The sequence below is a fragment of the Nannospalax galili genome, unplaced genomic scaffold, assembly GCF_000622305.1.
Source record: "Nannospalax galili isolate Female #2095 unplaced genomic scaffold, S.galili_v1.0 scaffold186, whole genome shotgun sequence".
Lineage (NCBI taxonomy): Eukaryota > Metazoa > Chordata > Mammalia > Rodentia > Spalacidae > Nannospalax > Nannospalax galili.
In genome coordinates this window covers 6435062-6444779 of record NW_008358774.1, presented here as the reverse complement: position 1 = coordinate 6444779, position 9718 = coordinate 6435062, and the positions used below count along the sequence as shown (strand labels likewise).

Here is a 9718-nt window from a genome sequence, read left to right as displayed (position 1 = left end):
ACCTTTGGAGGCTAATCAGTCTTCCAACTACCAGCTCAGAGTTCTCAGTCTATGCAGTAATCTACAGTGATGAGCCTGAATCCTTACCAAAGACGTAGAGGCCACCAACTATCATACTCTCTGCAATCTGAGCTGTTGGCTGCTGACATTTCTTAGTGGGTCCATGTCTAATCCTCCCCGAACTACAATGGTCAATGAGCTACTATGGTTGGATGTTCCTAGACTCCTTGAATTGCGACTGTTCCTTATTTTCAAGTCCCCAAATAGCTCAGTCTCGAGCAACAACCTTCTCAAAATGGTACTTGGCTGCAATATTCTGAGATACGAGGAGCAACGCAATGAATTTCTTCTCTGATGCTGGACTGCTACTCAGGAAGTGTCCTTGCCCTGGACTTCAGTCTTACAAGAGCTGTGGGGTTTTTCTATGTCTAGAAGAGTCAGTCTCTTCTTCCTGGGTCTGCAGCCTGGCTTAATTTGGAGTTGCAGTTTCAGCCCCTCCTGCCCTGGAGCCGGGGCTGGAGTTGTGGACTGTTTTCCTCGCCTTGTTTCTAGATGCTTTTGAATTATTCTGTCACCACAGTTTTTTCTTTTCATTGTTTTTCCTTTGCTCTTTTTCTTTTATGCCAGAGGGTTAATATACAGACATTGTGCCACAGTTTGAGAGAGGTGCATGTCACACAGTGGCGTGAACCCCCAATCATCATACTTATGAACCAGGAAAGGACCTGTGGCCATTGCTGATTCCCTCTTTCTTCTGAATACAGTCTTTTCTTTGTTGGCCTTGCTCTTCTCAATTCTAGAGTTGTAAGGAAGAACTTTTTTTCTGCCATCTTAGCTCAGAAGTCTTTATTTACTTTTAATTATTTCTAATACATACCTTCAAAAATCATCCCTTATCATTACTAACATTGGCCTGCATTGGTAAATACAACCATAACCCAATCAAATTGTGGACTAAAATTTAAAATTTTTTAATAAAGTATTTTATTTAATATCCATGCGCACATATATAATGTATTAGGATCAAATCCACACCCATTCTCTTCTCTCCAATTTCTCCTTTATACCCTTCCCTGATTTTCACTCACAACTTTATGTGTTTCCTCCTCTCTTTGTAAAAATTTAATTCCTGCTGAATCCAGTTAGCCCTGCCTATATGTGTATGAGTGTGGGACCATCAACTGGAGCATAGGTAATTTCTCAGGACCTGTACCCCTGAAGAAAAGTCACTCCTTCTTTCTCTCTCCTCATAGCCATCAGCTGCCCATGGCTCCTCAGACACGAATGGACCTTCATCATCCCTCTCTCGTCCATGCTGGGATTTTGGCTTGACCTTATATAAGACTTGTGCATGTGTAAAATGAAGTACACAATCAGTAATCTGATTTATAATCATGGGTTTTACATTATAATGACTCTGTTCTGCTAAAGACAATGCTTCATTTTTAAAGATTTATAATATGTGGATAATATTCAGGCACTAACATGAATTCAACTTTATGAAAAAAAAAAGTTACATTTAAGTCAAACTTTCAGATAGACAGCTGGAGAGCTGGCGCAGCTGTTAAAGGCTCGGGCTCACAACCAAAAGACAAACTTTCAGACAGAGAACAAAGAAGAATGTGGGTGGATTTAGAAGCTCTTCCTACTTCCATTTAGACATTGACAGTGTTTTTCTTTATTACTGGGCTCTTAATGGCTCACAAATTAGAATGCTTACTTCTGAAAGATGAGTACGAAAGATTAAATAATGCTTTTATCTCTTTTATTTCATTCGGAACTTACAAAAATTCCAACAGCTCTGACTTGAAGCTATCTTTTGGAGTGAGTTTTCATGCACCACCCTTCACTTAATCACTCACATTTCTTTTTTCATGTTCAAAAGTTCATCTAAAAGGGGCTGGAGAGATTGTTCAGTGGTTAAGCACATCAGCTGTTCTTGCAGAGGACCCAGGTTCGATTTCTAGCACCCACATGGAAGCTAACAACTGTAACTCTATTTCCAGGGAAATGTAACACTCTCTTCTGACCTCCACAGGTATTGTACCACACAGGTGCACTTACGTACATGCAAACAACACACTCATAAACATAAAATAAAAGTGATAATTTTTTTTTTAATTTATCTAAATTTTTTGAGAGAATAGTCAAAGTTTGGAATCCTGGGAACAGAGACATCCCTGGAGATTTTGCTCTGCAGCCAACTGGACTAGAAGAAGGTGGCCCTAGGTGTTCAGGACTATGCATTCTGGGCTCCACAGCTATGGAAGCTTGGTAGCAGCTTGCCTGGTAGAGGCAAATATTAGGGGAAGAAAGTGAGTGCTGGGTGGGTCATCGTGGCATAGCCTTGGGCATAAGAAAATAAGACAGAGACTCCCAAAAAATGTACAGGAGTAGAACTTTCCCACTAAAAAAAAATAGATATGAAAAACCAATTTTTAAGAACTGGATGGGACTAGCAGTTAAAGAGTTTCAGCAAATGGAAAGGAGTAGAAAAATGAAGTCATTTTCTAAATGATCTAAATTTGGGCTTGTTTTTTAGTTTGTTTTGTCTATTTGTATGTTTATTTCAGGTTGGAGGCCTTCTTGGAATAGCTGACATTTGTTGTCAATTAACATTTAACAGCAAGGCACTAAACATGGTTCAGGAAGTACCATGATTATCAACACATGACACTCATTACGGCATAGTCAGGACCAGAGTCAGGACCAGAGTCAGGACCAGAGTCAGGGCCAGATTTCTTACATAGAAATCTCTTCTTAAGTGCCATTCATTTTCTTCAAAAAGGAATCTCTCTGTTTTAAGTAGATAACTGGAAAATAAAGAAAGAATAGAGGAAGGTGGAAGGTCCCACCCTTTACTGTGCAGATTCTCAATCCCTCCATGATCAACCCAGTACATCACCCCATCTTTAGGATCTACATGTCAAATTTCCTCCACTCATTGGTGCTTAAGAAAAAAACATATCTCCTGCCTTTGGTGAGATGCAAGTTAATCACGGGTTTTATGTGGAACCAAAAGCAATGTAAGATTTGTTTAAACACCAATGTAGTAATTTATAGGAAGGTCCTAATCTGGTTTACTTCTCCCCATAATTCTTTCTCACAATGTGATATACAATGAAATGGAAACTACTGTAAGATCTAACAGAGTGGAGGATGAATCAATAAAAGTTGTAGGTTTTGAACAATTAGATACAGAAATATAAATGAAATATTGAAGATTGTTAACATGAGCATAGTGAAATATTTTCAACAAGCTTAATGGTAACAGTTATTGTTCTAGGTTTACCAAGTACCAAATATGTATGAAGTCAGTTAACAGGAATTAAAATGATTCCTCTTGACACTTTTAAACAGCTTTTAAGTTCTTAAACTATGCCTAATCCTGAATTTCAAAGAATAGAAATAATTATGAGTAGACATAATCAGAAGGGATTATGGCCTTCCTATAAATTGCAACATAAAAGTTGTCTTTTATTCAAGGGAGTTAGGAAAATTATAAGATATATAGATAATATTCAGTATTTCTTAGTAAATATATTGGTGATGGTTCACATTCTTTCAACCCATTTCCTTTCTAATTAATGTTGTCCAAATCTTTTTATAGATTAGTTTTTTTGGTAAATATGGGACATTTTTTCTTTCTATTTTAGTATCATCAATCAGAAATGCTTTCTTATATGATAATGGGGAGTCATTTTATAGTCTCATTTCCTCATTCCATTTGTAGTTAAAAATAATTTATAAAACCTCCCTTTACTCTCAAATGTCCCATTTAGTCTTGTGTTGCTTTTCCAACTTTATGTCACTAAGCCTTTGCTGCTTCTCAGTGGCCTTTGCTTTTCTTATTAGTTTCAAAAACAATGTGATCTTTATACTAGTCTGAAGCTTTTTTCTTTCATTTAAAGTACAAAATTAGATTGGAATTTTTCCCAGAACCTTTAAAAGAAAAAAAAAATGCTACTATTAGTAATATCATATATCCCGTACACTATTTTCAAAATAATTCTGTCATAAAGTACCTATTTGTGATGTGTGATATACCACGAGATGGAAACTGATGCTACTCTACAGGGTAGAATCTAACAGAGGGTAACAAAACAATAAAGGTCATACGTTTTGAACAATTATATAGAGAAACAATGTGATATAGAACATAAACTCTAATGAAGACATTAATGAAGAGAAAGTGTTTAGGGATTGCTTAGTTTGACAATACGCACACAATGAGCCCAAACATCATTATGAAATGGGTTTACGTGATTTTCTTCCCCTTCCTCTTTGACCTCACTTCACCTGTAGTATCTCCGTCTCTATAGACTACCTTTCTTGCACACTTCTCATTTTCTTTTCTCCAATCTCTTCCCTATTCAAAGAAGAAGCATTCCTCAGACCTTTATGGTCCTACAAAGAGCATTCATTCATCTCTTAGGATGGTTCTTTCCCGGTGACATTTAGGACTGTAGAGCCTTCTCTGGAAGTGTCCTCTGGATACTTCTGATGAGTTCCAGGCTCAGTTGGCTATGGCCCTCGCTGAGCCTTCCTGGAGGGAATCTGTCCTTTAAAGAACAGTATATGGTTTCAAGGGAGATCTTATTCTTAAAACCATTGATAGTAAGAAAAAACTTTAGCTTCTTCCGTAATGTCCTCAAATACCACTCCAACTGCCTCTCTTAGGACATCCTTGTCCCTTCAGCATCAGTCCTCTCAGCATTTCCTGTACAAGCCCTTCTGTCTCAATTCCCTGGTCAGTGTTCTCCAGGAAACGCTTTTGCAAATATATTCTAAGTTTTAACCAATACAAGCCTTCCTGAAAGCTCTTCTAACCACCCAAGCCACATTTAACATTTTTCTCCTGTTTTCCTCATATCATTTGTCCTGCTTCTACGCAGACTCTTCTACCCATTTTCTGTTTACACGTTTGACTCCTGCATTATACAGAACAAATCTGAGCATCTGGGGTTCATTCATTTTGGTAGTTTAAGACACAGAAGAGTAGAATCGAAACACCAATGCTATCTTCTCATCTTATATATATCTTGGTGCAGAATTCTTCTGTGGGAATAGTCGTGAAGGAGCATGACTTCAAGTGCTCCCATGCTCGCTCCTTATTTTCCCCAGTGTTTTACAACGCTGTAACCTTCTTAGACTTCTCCTTCCCCTGACGTACTGTGGGCAAATGGAAAAAAAATAAACACAACTCACTTGCACAATTTTTCCAGTAAGAAGATCAAAAGTTAATTTAGAGCTTGAAGAGATTTGTTTAAACACCCAATGTTGCAATTTAAAGGAAGGTCATGATCCCTTTTGATTTACTGTCTCCCCTTAATTTTTGCTATTCTTTGGAATTCAGGATTACGCATATTATAAGAACTTAAAAGCTGTTTAAAAGTGTCAAGAGTAATCATTGATGAAACCTCCTTACTCCCTTGATCCAAACCAAATCCGAATTAACTAAAGCTCTTCGGTGCCCGAACAAAGGCAATTTATTCTACCTGCTCAATATTAAACTGTATCTCAGTTTGGATTTGATGAAGAACCAAGAGGCAAAGTCAGTTCACTCCAGAAGTCTCTCCCAGCAGTAAAATGCCGTTCCCTTCACTTATTTCCATTTCCTTAGTCAGAGTTGCTGCTTATGCCAAACCTTTCATTTGGAAAGCTGAGGGAGCTTAACCTTCAGGATAGCAAAAGAGAAGATAAGTAGGTAATGCTAAAGTGCCTGTGAGTGCTATTTTTTCAGACAGGTAAATAAACAGACCAATAGATCAAATTCTCATAGTATGTCTATGGAGGGGTCACAAAGAGCATGCAACTAACTATGTTCAGTTTAACATATTCAGTGCAAGACCTCTGTCTTATGTGGACAGAGGTATATGAGCTAATTAACGTATGGTGGGTATGGTGCGGGAGGAGCCCTTGTATAACAGCTGTTTAGATGGAGCAGTACTGTAAATAATTTTATCTTTATAAACAGCAAGCCGATGCTGATCCTTTCAGAAGGAAAATTTGCTTCCTCCTCTGTGAAATAATATCTATGGTATGCTACTATGTATAAGCAAATAAACCTCTGATTGATCCCAGGTCACCCACACATGCTGACATCTTTTTTGGCTGCCGATCCTCGGGGACAAAGTCAATGTTCAACAGTGTTTATCAGTCCCTTCTCCATGTTTAGGACACAGGTCAGGACAACACAACCTCAAAGCTAAGATTTGGGACTAATAGGTTTATATCACTGCTCCCAGTTCCCATTCAGCAAATCACAATGGCATTGCATTTGAATATTTTTGGAAAATGCCTAGGGAAAAAGGCCTTTGCTTCAAAAAAAATTGGTGGCTGAAACAGAACAGAATAAGGAGGGTCTAGTTCATTTTACAAAATCCTTGCCAATTCAGTACATTCTGTATAAAATTAAGTATATATGTTGTCTGCCAAGAAAAAAAGGTAGTACTTGGTTTTATATAAATATCAATGAAGATATTAAACTCTGAATTAATTGTTCTATAACACTTTAATACCTTAAAAGGAAAATTTAAAGCAAGTGTTTGATCTGTATATTTTAAAAATGGAAAGGCTCAGAATGGGGATAGGAAACTTCCAGGCTAGATTTTGTTCTTGGCAGTGTTTCATCTGGCTATTGACTGGCTTTCTAAAATTAAGTGTTCTTCGCTTCTATCCTTAATTATTTCAATGAATCAAATTCTAGAGAAAACAAGCATGTCACTCAAGACTTCCTAACACTGGGTGTAGTCAGACGTGTAATTTACAACAGGAAGCACATCTTTACTTTCATTTAAAGCACAAACTGAAGCCCAGCCAGGGCCAGTTCAAGTTTTGATTATGTCACTGGTTATGTATACTCTGGGACAAACTAGTTAAACTTTCTGAGTCTCAGTCTCCTCATCCACAAAGACAGGAATAATATTACATATTTGCAATGCTAAATAAAATGAAATGTGTCATCAGTTCCACCATCTGTAGACACTACAAAAGCGACAGCTATTATACAGAAAAAGCATCATTATTTATGCAATGGACATATAAACTATTCTTTAGAATGTTATAAATTCCTTGAGAGTGGGTTCTGTTATGCATCCTATGCATCCCTTGTGGTGCCTGGCATGGCACGTATCTAGAAGGCACTTAGGTGTTTGTTCATTTGTTTTTCTTCAGAGTAAAGTTGCACTAGCTTTCCCCACACTGCAATTCCCTCTGCTTTATTAATGCTATTGCTGTCTTTTGAATTAGCGTCACAGTAAAAGACAGTTGAAGAATGAGAAAGTGAAAAGAAAAGAAAGAAAACCAATCGGACCTATAATCTCATCTACTTGAAAAGCTGAGGTAGGAAGACCACACATTCAAGGTCTGCCTGGCCTAGAGGGGGCATTCAAAACCACCCTGGGAATCTTTTCAAAAATATTTTATTTATTATTTTTATTTTATGTGTATGAATGTATTGCTTGCATGTATGCAAGTGTACCCCTGTGCAATGGGCGCAGAGGTCAGAGGAGGACATTGGATTCCCCTGGAACTGAAGTTATGGGCAATTGTTAGCCTCCATGTGGGTGTTAGAATTCGAATCAGGGACATCTGCAAGAGCAGCCAGTGCTCTTAACCGCTGAGCAATCTCTCCAACTTTACCCTGGGAATCTTAGTGAGACCCTATCTCAAAAAGCAAAAATAGGGCTGGGGATATGGCTCAGTGGTAGAGAATTTCTCTAGCGTGTTCAAGAGCCTAGGTTCAACACCCAGAACCAGGGAGCAGAGAGAAACAGTAAGAAAGAAGAGGGAAAAAAGAGAAAAACTGAAAAGCAAGCAAGCCTGTCTTAGGAAGGCCATCCTGACACTCTTTAGTAAGGAGTAATGGACAATGTAGAGTAACTTCAGAACTGTAGGTAAGGAAGTCATAACATTAGTGGCAGAGCCCAGATTAGAACCCAAGTCATCAGATTTACATACTAGTAGCTCAGATAACTGTTCAGTGTCTATAGTGTTCTAAGTTCTTTTCCATGCAGCCTCCAGTTGAAAGTTTGGTGAAGTTCCTTCTCTCTTCCATATCTGTTTCATCATCTGTAAATCCAGAGTGTTGGACTTGAGGAACTAACTCTCAGGTCACCTCCAGTATTACAGACCTAGGAACATTGCTACTTGGTGACTCGATTATAAGAAGTTATATTTTTAGAGTATTTACTAAAAGCTTTTACAGTTATTCCATTTTATCATCACAATTACTTTATAAGTCATGCATTCTCATACCTATTTTAGAGATAAGAGAACAAAATCTCTGAGAAGCCGAGCACACTGGACAATATTGTATTTGTTAGTAAAGGAAAGGGGCCCAAGCTCATACCTTGTAAGTTTTTTTTTGACAGGTTTAGCATTAAAATTGCCAGTCCATAATACAGAAGAAAAAGTTGTAAATAAATAAAACAGAAAGGTGTGAGAAGCAGCACAAATTGAAATAAAAAGCTAATGGCCAGAAGTACTTGTGCAAATTCCTAAGCACAGAGGTGTTTGGAGGAAGAAAAAATAGGCAGATGGCATAGAGTGAGCAGAGGAGAGCAGAGAGAAGTGCTTTTTCCCTGCTTTGTTCCTGTCTTTGAAAAATGACATCTTTAAACTAGAAAGTGTAACACAACATCATGAAACTCTGAGTTCAAAATAACAGAAGAAATGATAAGCCCATCTTTATCTGCCCTATTTGTCCAGGGTCAAGTTTCTATTCTCAGATAACATCGAAGCTTCTGAAAGGGTCCACGTTTTTGTTTAAAGACTAATTTCACTAATTTGTGCATCTATAGACACACAGGAGGTGTTTCATGTCCATATGTCTTGCAGGCCTTGGGAAATTCCCAACCATTACTTCTTTCACTTTTTCGACTTTCTTTCCCCTCTGGGATTCCACATCCACGTACGTGTCCGCGTACACTGAAGAGACCACATACCTTCAAACTTTCTTCACTCGTTGTTCTTCTCTTTCCTTTTATTCCTGAGACTGACTAATTTCAAATGACCTGTTCCTGAGTTCTCTCCATGAGCAAATCATCTCATTGTACACCTTAAGTATATACCACTTCATTTGTCAATTTTACCTTTAAATGTTTTTAAAATGTTACGTTAAGGAAAGAAAGAATGAGTCACCTGAGATGTGCCTGGGAAGGTAGAACGTCTGCAGCTGGAAATGGGAAGGCAGAAATTGAATATAAGGAAAACAGCCCTCTGTATGAGGACCTAAAATGCATTTCTACTCATCCATTACATTTTTACCTGTAACTTTAGGTAGGTATAACTGGCACCATTCTTCAAGTTGATGAGGTATTTTCCTACGTGTTATAAAGTCTTTCCATCTATGTCAATAACTGTAAGAAAATTAATTCAAATTGTGATGAGGATTTCCAATTCCTGTTACATACCCTGTCATTCAAGATTGGTTTGAATATTGACACTGACCAAAACAAAAAGAAGCTCAGTAGCTGAGGAAATTCATTTAGCTTTCACCTTTTAGAGGTTGTGCTGTTAGCAGATGAGAGTCATACCCTAGGAATCATACCTTGAACATATCACATAGTAAAGCAATGCAAGGGGCAGGTGTGGTGGTGCATGCCTTTAATCCCAGCACTTGGGAGGCAGAGGCAGGAGGATCTCTATGAGTTCGAAGCCATGCTGGTCTGCACAGTGAGTTCCAGGTTACCTGGGGCTACAGGGAGAGCCTGTC

The 9718-nt window shown here is 38.1% G+C and overlaps 1 non-coding gene across 1 annotated transcript; it reads right to left on the bottom strand.

Annotated features, from left to right (window-relative positions):
• Positions 1–621: 621 nt before the first annotated feature.
• Positions 622–725, bottom strand: LOC115068278. The gene has a single exon (XR_003847633.1). It is a non-coding gene; the product is annotated as a small nucleolar RNA U13 (small nucleolar RNA).
• Between the last annotated feature and the right edge of the window lie 8993 nt (positions 726–9718).